Source organism: Acipenser ruthenus, chromosome 18 (assembly GCF_902713425.1).
Source record: "Acipenser ruthenus chromosome 18, fAciRut3.2 maternal haplotype, whole genome shotgun sequence".
Lineage (NCBI taxonomy): Eukaryota > Metazoa > Chordata > Actinopteri > Acipenseriformes > Acipenseridae > Acipenser > Acipenser ruthenus.
In genome coordinates, this window is record NC_081206.1 from 24176215 (window position 1) to 24193344 (window position 17130).

General features: G+C 36.4%; 1 protein-coding gene across 2 annotated transcripts in view; it reads left to right on the plus strand.

The window, feature by feature from the left end:
• The window catches only part of LOC117422181 (rho GTPase-activating protein 5-like), a 35064-nt gene that overhangs the window by 11068 nt on the left and 6866 nt on the right, over positions 1 to 17130 (plus strand). The gene's annotated exons all lie outside the window — the stretch shown is intronic.

The following is a 17130-nucleotide window of genomic DNA, read 5'->3' on the forward strand; positions in this document are numbered from 1 at the left end:
GTGTGACCAACAGGATTGATTTGGCTAAACTGCTATGAATACAAGGAACCGTAATTAGGGTACAGTTTTGTTTCTGCATTTCCAGTGCTGTGGCTGAAACTCTCAAGAGCCGCAGAGAAACTCTGAGCCACTGCTGATTCATGCAAGATGGACACACAGCAAACTTCCTATACAAATTCATTTTTTAAATCTACATTTGCTTCATAAATCTTTCCTTTTTGTCAGCAGCAAGTTATCTTACAACAGAATAAAAGGGATTGGTTGTGCCTACACCACATTATCTGGCATTCCTATTTTGTCTTCATTGGTTTTTGATTTAGTAACCTAATTTAAAAAAAATAAAAATAAAGCCCCACCATTCTTTCAACGAAATCATCAAATAAAATGGGAGTGTTGCATGAGAATTGAATACTACAGCACTGCAGTTAATACAGTGGGATTTTTAATTGCTTAAAGCAAAGGTCTTAGTCATGTATGTTGCTATTGATGATATTGCTACCGGTATGTCATAATTTGTATTCTTACAAAAGCTTCAGTAATCATAGCATGGTTCTGAAGCCTTTTCAAGAGGTGTTATTTGGTGCGTATGTGTTGCAGAAACCCAGTGTAGACATTCCAGGCTTATTGAGGTAGTAAACATCAGCAGCTCGTTGTAATAAAATATACATCCTGCTCATAAAGGGTTCCTCTCAGTGGAGAAAAATGAGAAACTGAGTGTTTCAAACTGCACTGCTTTATTTTGGCAGATTAACTCATTAATAAGTTGGCTCATGGGCTTGTGAATCAAAAAAATAGCTTTAAGAAGAGATTCTTAGATGCAGTTAATACATAAATGGGAAGTTAAAAAAAAGGAATGATGGCAGACATAGAATGAACTAGCTTTGATGAATTCAGATGTATTTCAAACCAAATTGATACTGAAGTTGTTACTTTTTTGGACCCATGGCAGTGCAGGATTTTTTTTTTCTAAAATTGTACAGATACAGTGTTCCGGGATGTGCCAGGTGAGCTTCTCTTCACAGCTCTGCACCTCAGTCCAGGCCTCTACCATTCAGTCCCTCTCTTATGCTACAGTGTTTGCTGGGGGTAGGTTGAATTAGGGTTGGGACAATTTACAGAAACCTGTTAATATCGTTTTGAACAGAAGTCACAATAAAAAAAAATTGCATAATAAGTTATCGTAAATGTATGATATTGTATTCATTATAATGATTTTTAATGACAGCTGGATTTATGCTATTTTTTGTTTGATTATTCCACAAGTAATTCAGGTATTGCATCTGTTCTAGTAATACTGAATTAGTACATCTTGTAGTGTATTAAAGCAGCCGCCACTTCCGCCAGAACGATGACCCAGTGGTTGTGAGGCGTTTGCGAGATTTTGTTGAGAAAAGGTGGTGAGTGAACGCAGCAGTGAGCGCACTCTTTCAAAACACTACAAGTTCAGTATCTATTTCAGTATTCTTGGGGAAACAATGGAGGTTCTGTATGTGCAAAATACTCCCGCGTCTCGTTATATCGCCCCTTGCTATACTGCAGATTCGGATATATCGCGGTCCTGGAGTTGGCTCCCAATTTTTACTGTCTAACTGCGTATGCCTTAGCTGCTATATACATAGGCACTTAATTACTGTTCGTTTTATTTCATACTGCACAAAACAATATACAAAATAATTAAAAACAAAGCATTAATATCGTACTGTTGTCATATACACACATATTGCACAATAACACAACACAAATTAAATATCTACTTGCTGAAGCAGTTTTTATTTTAGCCAACGAGGTGTTCACGTGTGGCAGCACTATGCAGGCCCGTCATGCAGCCAACCCAGAGCTACAGCGTCAGAGGACAACGCAGCTGTGGGCAGCTTACAGGCAAGCCTGCAGGAGGCCGGCCAGTTTACCCTCGCCGACCTAAGTAGTTGGGTAAAAAAAAAGTGCGCTAAGTTCCTAAAGAATGAACCAGTGTAGCTATGTACTTAATTGTTTTGTACAACCAACTTATTTCCAGTACATTACAGAACTAAAGTAGTTGGGAAAGCTTTTTTTACACTTGTCTGTAAATTCACTATCGGTTGAGGTTTCCGCATTGTATTGTCAAAAACTGTCCGGCACAATCTTTTAAGGTGGACCCTTTAGGTTTCATTAAATGTACTGGGACAAGAAACAGCAAATAAAGCACCTCTGCTCTTAGAACACTGCTGCTCAACAAGATTCGATGGGCTTTGTTTTTCAAGTGGTCCTTGGTTCTTTTTTCTTTCTTTATTACAAGGCTCCCTGGCGACCTAGAGGTTTGACAGTAATCCCACAAAATATTTTTGGTTTCTATCTATCTATTTATATTCTTCATGCATGTAATAGTTTTTCCAATTTTGACTGGCAGTATTTATTCTTTTTTTTCTGTCTTGAAGATAAATTATAATACTCGCTTAAATCCATGAGATGTATTCCCCTTCGTGCGAGTGTGTGTGCTTGCAGGCAAATTCATTTAAAGCTGAAGATGGTGGAAAGGTATGCAAATTGTATTTTTAATTCTAAAATGTCTGTTCAGAAAAAAATGCAGTCATTTGGCAGAAAGGAAATATCATCTCTTGATTCTAGTCATTGCCTCAACTCTGTGACAAGGGGATAATGTGTAATGTACTTTGCATAAAATACCAATACATAAAATGTTGTTTTTCTACATGATTTTTTGTATCAGTGCATTTTAATGGCAGCAATGAGCCAAGTGGTGCATGTCATAATGTTTATAAACAAGTGTCTTCAGGTGCTTTACTTACTATTGCAGCAACAAGAGTGGTTGACAATCTTAGCTTTAATAAAAAAGAATTGTGGTAATATTTATAAATGTACAAATATACTGTCAACATTATATTTATGTTCAAATGCCATGTTTAATTATCAGAAATTGATAAAAAAAACAAAACAGAATTGGTCATTTTTTGACAAACAGAATTTGCTATTCACCAGAATAGAAAATCAGTAGCCCTAGCTCCCCTGGTATAGTAAGTGTTTAATTTAAGCAGCAACATGGAGTGTTTTAAATTAGTTTCTTTAAGGAATCTAAAGTGATTTGAACATGCATAATTGGCAAAAAAAGAAGTCAAAAGAAGAGTGTGTTTTTAAGTCTATTACCGCAGGACATCTTGAATGGATTTCATTTTAAGCCTTTACTTTGCTTGCTATGTTTAGTTCCAGGTTACTTTTAAAATTGCATACTATAAACAGCGAGGATGTGGATGATTCATCTTGCATTAGCTGTTGGTTTCAGGGCACAAATGCCATTGTATCTGACATTGATGTACAGTGACAATATAAACCCATTAATTTCTGGAACAGGTATTTTATGTGAATCCTAACTAATCCAGCGTTTTGTGTGTGCTTATATGGCTTGAGCAAAATCTATTTTATGATGTTTTTCATGATTTGTTTAAAAGATAAATATCAAGATTTACAATTTGTTCACAAAATCATACATAGATGAAATGTGCCTGTGTGATTAAATTGTCATGTCAGTAATACAACTGCATGATCATTAGCGTTAAAAAGTGGTATTTCAGATCATGAAAAAAGCTCCAGTATATGTTGAGTTTAGCAGTACCATATGTGGAATGGGTTCCATCACGAAAAATGTAACAGCACATTCAAATTTGTTTAGGGCTGTGCTTTGTGGATTTTTAATAATACTGTATTTTATTGAATTGAACTCATCCAGCAACTGCTGAAAACCCATGTCTGTAATATTGGCTTTTTGGGTTTCTTCTTGGGGCAGATAAAAAGCTAAATAAATGCTGAAGGTGAAAAGCAGTACTGTCTGGACACATGGAGAACACACATTTCTAATAACAATTTGGTTTTATAAATAAAGGGTACGTTTCTTTTGGTGCAGGTGCTTTTTGTAGTGGAAAGTAATGATATTTACATTTTTATTTTAATGTGTAGTGTACGTAAAGTTAAATATGAAGCAGGCATTTTTAGCAGCATTTTTAAATGAGGTGAAAATGTATGGTAAAAAAATGTCTGCTTCACAATAGTCTTTGGAATATCTGTTGATTTACGGAAACTTCCAAAACTGACACATTTTCAAACTGCCATTTTTGCTCTCCTTCCTAATTTGTTTAAAATTAGGTTGTGATGTAAATTACTCACTCAGGCTTGTTCGAAAAAGAACATTCAGTTCTGAACATAATTTAGGCTACCTACAAATGTTGGAGCGCAGGGTACAGTACATAATCAATTATGAATATTACTTGATCGAGCAAAGCAAGAAAGTGCATGTTACTCTGTGAGAAGTAACCTAACCCTAACCGTTTATTGTAATCATTTGTAATTTGTATCATTGTGAAGTGAAGATTCAAGCTTAGCCTGATGTCCCTAACGGGTCTTTGAAATGACACAGTTCTCGTCTGAAGCCTTCTGATGATCAAAAGGAAGATTTTTCTGACAGTGATTAATTAGTATGGTAATTGAATTTCAGCACTGAATGAGCTGCATTACAGTGGGCTGTCATTTCAATGCACTGCACAGGCAGCGATTTTAACCAACACTTCCCGGGCACATGTTCTATAGAGCACGGCTCATAGGGGTCACTTTAATGTGGGTTCAATGAAAGAGACAGAACATAGAGTATGTATTGTAACCAGTATCAGTATGTTTCCTAACTGATGAAAAATGAATCTCCTGCCATGGTAGTTGGTCAGTTATTCTCCTTATATTATAAGACATCTTGCAGAACTGCACTGTAATACAAAACATCAAATTAAGTTTTTGTTCATCAACAGTCATGAGAGCACTTTGACAGCATTGAAGGAAAAGGGAAAGGGGCTGGGGAAAAGGATCCTGGGTTGTTTTTGCTGTAATCGGAGAAGAGAGCTTTTCATAACCACACCAAAAATTAATGCATAGAAGAATTTGTGTTAATGGTTCTCTCTGCTGCAAGAAAATAATGCAAACCACCCAGTTATCCTTTGTTGTAGAGAATAAAAAGATCAGGATGGTGTAGGTTTTGGTGTGGCTGCACAGTTGATAGAGGTTGTGTGGGTTTAATGAAGTACTGTGTTTGTTTTTTTAATAGTAGCCTGTATCAGTATTGTCTGGGAAAAAACCTTACGTTGAAAAGGAGGATGATGTCATTGGGTGTACACAGTGTGATTTAAATACAAAGTGCTACAGCTCAGCAGACTACAGTATCAAATGCATTCACTGCAACAGTAAACTGTAAGATAGTTTGAATCTACAGGCACCATGGGAAGCAAATACCAGGAGTTAGCACATGCAAGTATTGGGGATGATAGCAATAGGGATGGGTATAAACTCTAAAGAAGTGGTAAAATGTTTAATAATATGCTAGATGTATAGCCGGTCTCGTGACAAATGTCACCAAACGCATATTTTTTTATGCATTCATTTTAGTAATTTATTATCAGTAGTCCATCGCGTATGAGACTGCTCTAGTTTCACAGTAAGGGCAGATAGTAGATAAAGGAAGGGGTTTGGCAATTGCCTCCAAGTAGCTTTTCTAATTGGTGCAACAGAAAGATTGACACTGGGGCGGGTTTTATTCTCGGTCGATCTGGCGCTTCATTGGTGCACTGTGTGTGTTCATGCCTGTAGTAGGCGTGGTGTGGTATCAATTCCACGGCGGGGTAATAATGTTAATGACAGGCGTTTTTTCTGAGTTTGTTCTTTATTTAAAATGGCATCTCTAAACAAAGGAAGCCACGTTTGGAAGTATTTTGAGGAACCGGACAAGAAAACCGTGGTATGTAAATAATTATGTCAAACAAAATTGCCGTACCACAAAAATACAAGTTCAATGCTTCACAGTTTGAAATGAAAACTTTCAGAATTATTGTGGATGGAGCTACTGATGGCAATAAAAAGCAAACATCCATAACAACATTTGCTATAGATTTGGCCGAACAGGACGTGATCACGTTATCCCCTATGAGGACAGTGTGTGTGAATCGTGAATGCAGCAGTTTTGAAATCGATGTAAGATTATACATTTAAAATAGGACTTGTGGCAATGTTTGGGAGGTTTATGTACACTAGTACAGTATGTAGAGGAGAGTGGCGTTTGATGCGAGTACTCGGGAAATTGTAATGCTCAAGTACTCGTCTCGAGCAACAAGATCTCAAAAATCCCACCACTACTATCAAAGAATGCAAACGTTTAAATCCCTGAGGCAGACTTTTTAATATGTCACAGTGCTTTATTTATTTATTTATTTATTTTAAACCATATAATTTTGGGCAAAGTTACTTATAACAAAAAAACCACGTAATAGGTTCCTGTTTTTTTTGTTGTTAAATGAACCTTTAAGAAACACACTATTCTAAAAACATTATACTATCCGAAAATGTGTTCAATATGTATATAGTTATATCTTCACTAGCAACTTTAATTATCATTGCTTTGTTTTTTCATCAGTCCAAATCCATCTTCCTCAAACGGGAAGCTTTCATACTTTATACACAAACTTGACAATTACACTAAACCTGATATATGACTTCAGTGGGTGTTAGATGGCTGTTGGCTGCAATACCTGTATGTTTCTACTCGCAGCAAGGTATGAAGATATTTAATAAAAAATACCAACTGGCAAAATATGCTGAAACTGCTGACACTTCAACACTTGCTTTACTTTCTATTCTGTGATGAATTGATAACTATACTTGGTGAGGGGTGAATATATTAGTGTTGCGTCTTTAATAATGCTGAAACTAAACAGTGTACTTTTCAACATGATTTAAAATAGGCACATTTCTCTCTATTTAAAGTCTTTAAAATTGGCAGAAGTGCATTAAAAGGGTTCCAACACGATGATGTTTTTTTCCTATTTGATAAGAGCATCAAGAGAAGAAAGAGAAATAGACTCACATTTAATAAAACATCCCATGAATATAGCCGAGTTTCTGCCTTGGGACAAGGCCTCAAAATAAACATTGTTATATTGTGCTGTTCTTTTTAGTTCTGTTTTGTAAATGTGGGAAATTCACATGTAACACACACACACTCACACACGTCTACTCTGTATAGTGTCTTTCTTTGCTTGTCAGTATGTGACAGGCAAATTTTATGACCTGAAAATTGATCAAATGTGTGTGCCATAAAATTCAGTAGACAACGGGCCTCCAAAATGCAATACAGTATTTTCATCTCAAAACTAAAAAGGCAGTAAGCCAAGTGGATGCAAAAAAAGTTAAGATGTATTTTTAGGAGGCGTCTGAGGTCACTTTTAGCTCAGTTCACCCATAATTGTATTGCACAGGCCTATGCACTGTACAATTACTTCTCCTTGCTACAATACATAACTTAATTCACGGCCCTTGCTTCCTGAGCACAGCAAACCAAAAATGTTTCAATACTTAGGGTTTTGTTAACTGAGTAATGAGACTTTAAATACAGTGCTGCTTGTACCAGTTATCCATACATGTTCAGTGTACAGTGGCATAGTCTGTTTACACAGTGAGCCATCATTCATTAAGGTGTGTCAATAACTTTACCTGTGTTTTATTAACATTTCCGTGACAACAGTTACATTCAAAGGATCAAGGATTTCTTGCATTTTTTTTGTATGATGGGCGTGGGTGGATGGAGACTATTTTATTGTAAAATTGTTTTGCATTGAGGCTTATTCCCATCCCATTAAGTCTGCTTTTTCACATTTTTAGTCTTTTGTCGCAATTCATAGTTCTTTTTAAAGTATACATATATCTATACTGCACATTTATGTATGCTTTATTTGTAAGGTTATTTTGTTTAGGGTTATGGGATTCTGCATGCTGTAATGTATGTGTGCTGCCCAGTAGGGGTGGGGGAGATTTGCTTTCTGAAATGCTTGCTGATTTTGGGGTTGATTTAAAATGTTCTCTACATTTTATTTGCTGTACAGTAGATATTCAGGAGATGCCATTATCGGTTTTGTGTTGTGCTATACATTGAGCAAGACTTGTGCAGTACCAGCCCTTCCTGCCAGTCCTAATCTCCTGTAAGCGTTGTCATTTCTATCACCCCCCTCCGATGCCTTTGTTCTCCTACAGTCTCTGCTCTTTGGATTGCCCATGGCTGCATGGAGAGAAAATAGACTCCATAGCTTTTTGCCCATTGATTGTGGTTGTTCATGTAACTGCTGTATTTTCCAGCCCTACAACAGGCCATGTAGTTTAATCAGCAAATACAAAGAACATATCTTATCCTTAGCAAAAAGTAAGGCTTCCTGGATTAAAAAAAAAAAAAAAGAAGAGTTATTAAAGTCTTGTATCAATGGGTGCCAGAGGGTCAGGAAGCTGGGAGTGTGATAGTAGATACTGGAACACTGAACAGAATGATATACAGCCTTTGCTAAGTTCTTTAGATATTTACATCTGAAGTTGTAAATGACAATAAGACTACTTCCAAATGACACACTGGCTGCCAACTACTTTGCCTTTTTTATTATTCTTCTGTCCTTTTTTCTAAAATTGGAATGTATTTTTGTAGTGTGTTTTAGGTGTCTAATTAGAAATAATATATAATTGTGAGTACCACAAACTGTTTCTGAGTTTTATTAAATAATGCATTCTTTCTGCATTTAAACTTTTTTTGTACAGCACTTGTAGAACACAAAGCATCTATCAATAAGCATTCCTGTGTGTGTTTTAATGACCACTGTCCTTTTAGTTTAATAATTGGCTATTAGCTGTAGTAAATACCAAGAGAATAACTGTTTAGCAGGAGGAACAAAAACTGTTACTGCTGTTGAGCGAGACGGTGAGTTTGAGCTGGATTAGCCTAACAGTGTACAGTAGGTCTGTTTCTGGTGGTTACTGTTTCTGTCACATTTTGTCAAAGTTTTTCATTCCACCAATGCTAACATTTCACCTGTATCGTACAGTGCCGTTCCACTCTCGTTATTAAAGGAATTAACTTGAAATGGCAGCCGGGGGTGGTGGTCATGAAGACTGATTTTAAACAAGCCTTCACTAAGTGGAGAGTGAAAGTGGAAGTACTGATTGCATGAACCAGGAATGCCTTTCGAAATGTCATGGATGGAGTCAGTCCCAGACATACGGCCAATTCCGTCTGACAAAAGTTAAAATCTTTGTCTGGAGAACTTACATTTCTGTACTGTTAACATACCACAAAAAATGTAAAACATTTGAAATATGTTGACCACACTTGTATAAATGGGCACTCCCTCATGCAGTATACTGTGGTGATGTTTCTGCTGGCTGTGCTGGAGAACAGACTTTGTTGCAGATTTCCTCTTCCAGCTTCCCTGAAGGAATCAGAGGCATTCATCATTGTGGAATGGTCATTGTTGGAAAACATGGATCGAGAATTGATTAGCAGTTTGCTACGCATGTGGACTGGCAGAGCTATACTAGTGTTCTTTTCTGAAATGAGACTAATATTGCAGATAGCAGACTGTTTGGTTCAAATTGCATGTACTGCTAACAATTGATAAGAGACCTTGCATCTACAACATTGACTGCAAGCTAACAAGATAACACTGTTGGAATACAAAGCATAAAGGAGCTAAAAGGCTCCCAGGGACTGCCGTTGGACCCAAAGCTTCTCGGGGAGAATAAGAGATAATGCCACTGGACTCCAAGGGTCTCAGGCAAAACGGAGAGATATGAACAAGGAAGATAACAAAAAACTAGATGGATGGACCTTTTGGGGCACCACCAGGGGTCTGAAGAATGCACTGAGTTCAGAGGTTGTCACACTAGATTACACACACAGACACACACACACACACACACACACTAAATTAACAGAATAATGTGTTGTACCTTTTCTATTGGTTAAGTGTTAGAGAAAGAGGAGGTGGACCATCTATACAGACGGGTATTCTGTTTGTCCTGTACCTGGGACCAGACTCCCTGCATATTTCAATAAACCTAACAACTGATTGAAGAAAAGGACTCTGCATTTTCTTGAATCTACTTACTCACCATCCTTTTTTTTTTTTAAGTTACATCAGTCATGTATCTCACAGAACCGTTTTAACACCTGATCCTTGCAGACTCATCGTGTCAAATCATATCCACCCTGGCTGCACATTGTGGTCCTGTACCCACATTACCTCTATTAGAGAGTTTCTAAATGCATGTTATGGGAATACCGTCTTTGTTGTGGGTTGTTGATGTGCATTAAAAAGTGTTGTCTGAGAGACCGTTTTCCCAATAGCATCTTTGCACCTCCTACAGCTGGGTGCAGTCAAATTAAGTGCAATCTTGAGGGCAGGTTTACTCATTCTGTTTGAAATGCTGCACAGCCACCTTCTCTGGGAGAGCTGCAGGGATTGAGGCTTGCTGGCTGTCACTTTACATTAAGAAAAATGGACTTCTGTTGTCATCAGGGTGAACAGTGTAGGACATTAAAAAAAGTAGCAACCTCATCAAAGGCAACTGTTTTCTCTAAATTTTAAGATGATAATCGAACAGGTAGTAATAACAATTATTGTACCTTTTAATAATGTATAGAATAAAGTTAACATACACAAGTACTTAGTACCTACTGATGATATACAGCTAGTACTAACATTTTTATTGATTTAGTGGCGATTGCAAGACTTTTATTAGTATAGATTTTAGTGTTACTGGTTATGTCCATAGAAGTATGAATAGGCATTCAGTGTATTGAAATGTAAACGGTGCTGTGCAGCGAGAGGCTGGTTGATTTACAGAGTAAGGTAGCGTGTTTGAAGGTTTTGAAATGATTACAGCACATGAAGCTGATGATTCAGCTCATAGTAATTTCTGTTCCTGTTTATTAGGCAACCATTGGTGTCTGGCATGTACTTTATTTTATAAGATGGAAAATGTCAATATCAGAATAGTCAACAGTTTATGTGTGTTCTTGATTTAGTGTTCTTCCATTGGTAATGACAAGTGGACTCATGATAAATTTAATTTATTATTATTATTATTATTATTATTGAAAGCACTCCTAACCAATGGGATTTAGTTACAGGATTTGTTTATTTGTCTGTGGTTCTATAAAGTTGATAAAGAAGAGGAAGGAACTTTTACAAAGCGTATTTTATTTGGATGTGCCTCAGGCACATCATATAAAATAAATAACCAAAACTACTATGATTCCAACAGCAAAAGGAGAAAAAAAACCCACAAACCTGCCATATTCTTTCATAGATTACATCACCTAGAATGTGTAAATTGCTTTTCTAGTAAACTTAAATGAAATAAATTTGTCTCGCAACAAAGAATGTCAGGTTAAGACATGGATGGAGAGGTTAAGAGTCTCTCTTTATTGTATTAATAACCAATTGCATGTAGACTACACACTAACACAATTACATTGACTAAGACATGAAGATTGCAGCAATACCAAGTCTTGGTCATTTGTATGTGGTACAGAGATACAGGTGCATAATATATAACAGCGGAAGAACATCTTATCTGTAATTTAATAATTGCGCTCAATGTATTTGTTAAACATAAAGTCATTTACACACATGTCGTTTGGTAGTAATAGGTTAGTATGTGGTGCTGGAAGCCTTTAAAGCTTCATTCTGTACTGAATCATTAAACTTCTTGACAAATATTGTTTAAAGCATTTGTTTATTTTTACGGGACAGAGTGTTTATTGTACGCTGAGATTTTTGAGAGCGATTTTACAAAAGGTATTTGTTCCCAGTTCATATCACTAACTGGTTAAAAGCCAAAAGTACTTTTCTATTGCTTCCTGGAAAATCCAGTCTGGTCATCTTTTAAAGGTGATGTAACCCACTAATTGTATCTCCAGTTTGCATTTGCTGCACACAGAGTGGAACAGTCACCTGTTTTAATCAGTATTAGCTTCCTTTCTGTAATTTCAAAAACATTATTTATTTATTTATTTATTTATTTTACTTTGTAACACTGCAGTCCTGTTACTTGATACCGGGTAGATAGAAATTATATAATTCACTGTATTTATTTGGAGTGAACTACAGCGATTTAAAAAAAAGAATAAATACCCTTTTTTTTTTTTTTTAAATACGAAAACAAGAACCATTTACTCTATTGATTTGCGTGCAGTGCCATGTAAGACACAAGTTGATTTGCCTTGGAATGTCATGGCAGTTGTTGTTTTAAAACTACATGAACACGTTTATCTTGACATTCTAAGTGGTGTGAAAGAAATGCCAGATAATATTTGTTACCTGTGTCTGGTGCTGTTAGTCAGTGGCATTTACTCTTAAAACCCTTATTTAGATAGAACTAAAAAAAATAGGACACATAATGGCACATCATCCTATAATTCTGATGTGGTTGTTTTAAGCTTATGCATATTTACATACACTAGATGTATAACAAATTAGAGCACTTTAGTACTAACACAAGGTTCACAATTGTGGAGACGTCATTACTACAGCTTTGTAGTGTCCCAGTGTGATGGGGTGCCAGCTTGCCCCTATAAATTTGTGTTTTGTTATTGTTATTTTTACTGTTTTCATTATGTTTTTGTGATTCTTGATTTGTTTTGGATTGGCAGGGAGGGGGTTAAATTCCTCCCTGTAAAATGCATGTGAGAATGTGGCTGGAGCCTTAAGTGTTTAATTGTTAATTATTTAATTGGGCTCCAGCCACAGACTATAAAGGACAGCTGAAACCCTTTGTTAGGGAGAAGAGTTTTGGGGTGAGTTTGTTTGTTGGTGTGCTGTGCTGTTTAGTTTTGAAAAAGAAACTGTAGTGAAGGCGAATGCCCAGCCTATATTTCTGTATTTTGTTTGAACCTTTTTGTTGGCCCTTGTGCCTATTTATTTGATTATTTTTTTGTTTAATAAAGATCATTATTTTGCCCCTTCCACTGTCTCTGAGCCTCAAACCTCTGTCATCCTGCCACACCCAGTCAGACATATTATTTCCATTCTGTGTTCTTAGCAAGCATACCGGGCTTTGACCTCCTCTTGTCATGTGACTAAAATGTCAAAAAGGACGTTATTGTGTACAGTAACTTCTTTCCCTGATCATGTTTAAATCCTTGGATGTATCAGAATTTAGGAATATGCCTTGCAGGTTTAAAATAATACAGAACATTAAAATATATGTTTGATGGTGTGTCGGTTTTGAAGATACAGATGTTGCCACTATTAGCTACAGTACTTGTTAGATGCTCTACTGCAGAGACAAAGGCTTATTTTTGAGACTCAGATGGCTTTAGGTCACTGCCAGCATTTCTTTCTTAGTTTTAGTGTTGAGAATAAACTGATTTACGATCTTAGTTCTGGATACAGTATGTGTGTTGCAGTATACGACTTGTTTAAAGTGTTCGAGAACACCCTACACAGTTTACAAGAAACACACAACGTTATCTTTGCTGTGTCCTGTGTTGTCCGTATTGCATCGCTATATTTTTAAACATATTGCTGACTCTTTTGAAATGTTTAATGATAAAATCGCCAAGGCAATATATCTGTCAACTCTTTGCCGTTCGTATCAGTGCCAGCATTTTTTAGGAGGGAGCATGAACCGGATATACTGAGATGTTGACAAGAGAAAAATCTTTATCCTGGCAAACATTCTCAAGTAAAAAAAAAAATCCCTAGTTCATGTATCTATGATGTGTGAATACAAAAAAATCAAAACAGTTGCCGGATACATCAAACGTACAGTAATGTGTTACTTGTAAAGCCTGCAGGGGTTTCTGTAACGTTTTATCCACTTGACTGCCACTGAGTGTACCAAGCACATCCTCGTAAGTAATACAAAGAGATCGGGTTTTCTAGTCTAAAATCCCTGCGTTTTTAAAATTATATTATTTCCACAATTAATCGTGATGGTCTTATTAGACTTGTGAAGGGACTGGTCATTGTTCACCTGTGTGTTGCATGCCATTCTCTTGTGGTTCTCTCCTGTCAGTTCAAAACTAGCATTGCATCGCTTGCATCCTTATGGGCGGGGATTTTAAAGCGAAAAAAATCTGATAAGCGAAAAATGGTTGCGAGGGAATGGGATGGATTAAAAATCATATATAATATAATGTCACTAACTAGCATTTGCCTATAAAATTATTTACATCTTTCATTGGTTGAACTGGCTGCAGGTGCTATGTCTACCAATCACAGTTTATCAATGAGATGTGTGTAACGTAAGAGTAATTAGGAATTTAGCAGCTCTTTTAAAAAGGGGGAAGTTTAGATCGAAATACATGGGGTGGCATTCTGAATGGATTTTTATCCAGATCAGCTTATACTAGTATAGACTTGCTTGTTCTATTGGAAGCCCTGCCTCATATGGAAGCAATCGGCTTGAACAGACAAGTGATAATGACAGTGATTATCTTCATGAAATTGTACACAGGTGAGTCACCTTGACAATTATAGTCACTTCAGCTGTTAATCAAAAATAAATGTTGGTATATAAGAAATCAGTGAACTTTTAGATCATAAAGGGAACAATGGAACGGGTGGCAGTCAAGGGGTTAACTTGTAGTAAAAACCCTTTCCTCTGAATTGTTAATGACAATGTAATGCAGGCTAACAGTTTATCAGATGTGATGTACTTTTAGCTTTTCTATAGAATGGTTCCAGTTCAATATGTATTTCAGTAGTTTATACCTACATTTTTATAGCTTACTAGAAATGGATCTATGGTTAACACCTAAAGGTTTAACTTGCATGCTTGTATTCTGCAGTCAGAATAGGTACTGCTGCTAGCTCAAGAAGCAAATTGTCTTCCAAATTGCTCTTGTTTTTCAGATAACTGATCACAGAAATGCCGGTAGAGCAGCCAGGCAAGTTGTTGTTGAAAAGATAAATAAATGATCTAGTTGGGTGATTTCAGAGAAGAAAGTGCACCTCCGTTGTTTAGCAAGTCATTGTTTTATTTCTTTCTTTCTTTGTGTAAATGATCCACAAGCCTGCACATGAAATTGAAAGGATGCACACATGGGCAATTTTATGATAATAATAATAATAATAATAATAATAATAATAATAATAATAATAATAATAATAATAATAATAATAATAAATACAAATTTCCAAGCATATGAAAATAGGTATTTATTTGCTGCTTATTTCCGGTGAATTATTTTACCATGGTAGAATTTGTTAGCTCTGCGTTTGGTGTTTAGCTAAAGGGTAAAGCTGTATGACAATGAGTTCTACTGTGTCACATTGTATTTCTCTCCAGACACAGTGAAGAGCAAGCACTGTACTGGAAGAGATGGTTTGCTGCAGTATGGTGCAATCCAGAACCTGGAGCCAGCGTAACTGCTTTCTAATATGAGGAGAAAGAAATGCCACTTGAGATCAAATATTGAGATCAAACCCAATTTATGGCAGACTTGCCCTGTGCATAATAGTGTGCATAAAGTGACTAAATTACTGTATTGGGCCGAATATAAGATTGTGATTTAATCTGTGGAAATTGCATGCTGTATTTAAGAACAGTACTGGTAATTTAAACAAGGTTTATACGTATGCTTGTGCGTCCGCCATTAAATATAAAAACAGCATATCTTTTTGTTGGTGGCCTATTGATGCACTGTCTGCAGTCATTTCAAACAAGCTAGGCAAGCAATTTCAGTTGTGAGTCCTCATGACAGCTACTGGCTTGAGGCAACATGGGACATACATTTTAGAACCAAAGGCACAGCGATTATTATGTGGAAGTTAAATTGACAAACGCATCAATGGGTAGCCAGGATTCTGTTTCACTGTTTGGCTGAGCAAAATGTCAAATATTTGAACGGAGTCCAAGACTATACATCTTGGGCTTCAAGAGGTTCATTAAGAGAAAAATGTAAGAGCCTTGTGCCGTTTTCTTTCTTTTTCCCCACTCCATAAATAAACAGGTACGCTTGAGGTAACTAGTTTACCAAGTACTACTAAATGTTTAGTCATTAAGTAAAACTACAAGTGAGCCATAATTCATTTGCTTTGCTACATGAACAATTTAAGTACATTTTGTCTTGCTTACTAAATCTAAGTGGAAATAATGCCGTTAGAATACTGTTGCCATTTTGCTGGCCATGTTCCCGCTAGCCGCTCACCACGTCGCCACAAGCGAAATGTTTTCCTGTGTGGCTCAATTAATTTTCACCAAGTTCGCCACAGTGGCGAAGGCTTTAAAAAATGTAGTAAGACTATGCAAGCATGACTATGCAACCATTACTTTGAACGTGTGCTGGCAGATGAATCAATACAGACTTGTTTAGTTTCGTTTCATTTTGCCCAATGAAAGCCATTTAGCTTGATTACATAACATACACACCAACGTTGTTTGGCGGGACAGAGGTTCTGATTAGCAACAAAGATATGACAGTGATAGTCACAGTCGCTGTTTGCTATCTCTTTAAAATATGCTGAAATATAGTTTGGAAATAGTAACAGAATGGTTCCACGAACATTCAGAAGAGGAACAATTAATAAAAGAATAAACACATTTATTATTTTAAAAAGGATTCATCTCACTATGATTTGAGTTTTAATGTCGGAATCAGTGCGATTTTACTGTCAGCAGTCGCAGGTGAAAAAAACACCTTTTTAAAAAAAAAAAAAAAGTTTTTTAAACGCAGTCGTGGCTGTACAATCCTACTTAATATTACAAGCTTGTGTAACAGCTGCGGCTGGTCAGGGAGGCATTTATATTAACATACACACTTATAGCACTGTCTACTGGCAGTTTCATTTTACCGTTTGGCAGTGGAAAGAAAACCACGACACCATCAAAATAATGTAAAGGTGCAGCGCATGAATATCATATCAGCAAACCAATTCAGAATTTAGGCATTGGATTAAATGGGAATCAGAGATAGTGCACTTTAAATATACTGTTTTATGTGTAAGTAAAGGGTAGGGTCTGGCATTTAAATATCTACGTGTTTTCAAATAAATGACACTTTTTTGTCTTGCTGAAACAGTATGTTTGTTTATAACCAGTTTATACAAAATGTTTAAACACATGTCCACAACAATCATATAGTAAAATTGCATTATTTTAGTCTTGTGAAGTTGTAAAAGGCAGACAGTACCTATATTATGAATCCTACCAGTGCCAGGGTGTTTGTCATTCAGGCTTGCATTGGAAGCTGAAAAGCTCCCCTATATTTGTATTTAGGGAAACCTGTGGTGAGTGTGGTGTTTAGGGGAGAGGATTGTTCGGCACAGTTGTGTACCATAAAAC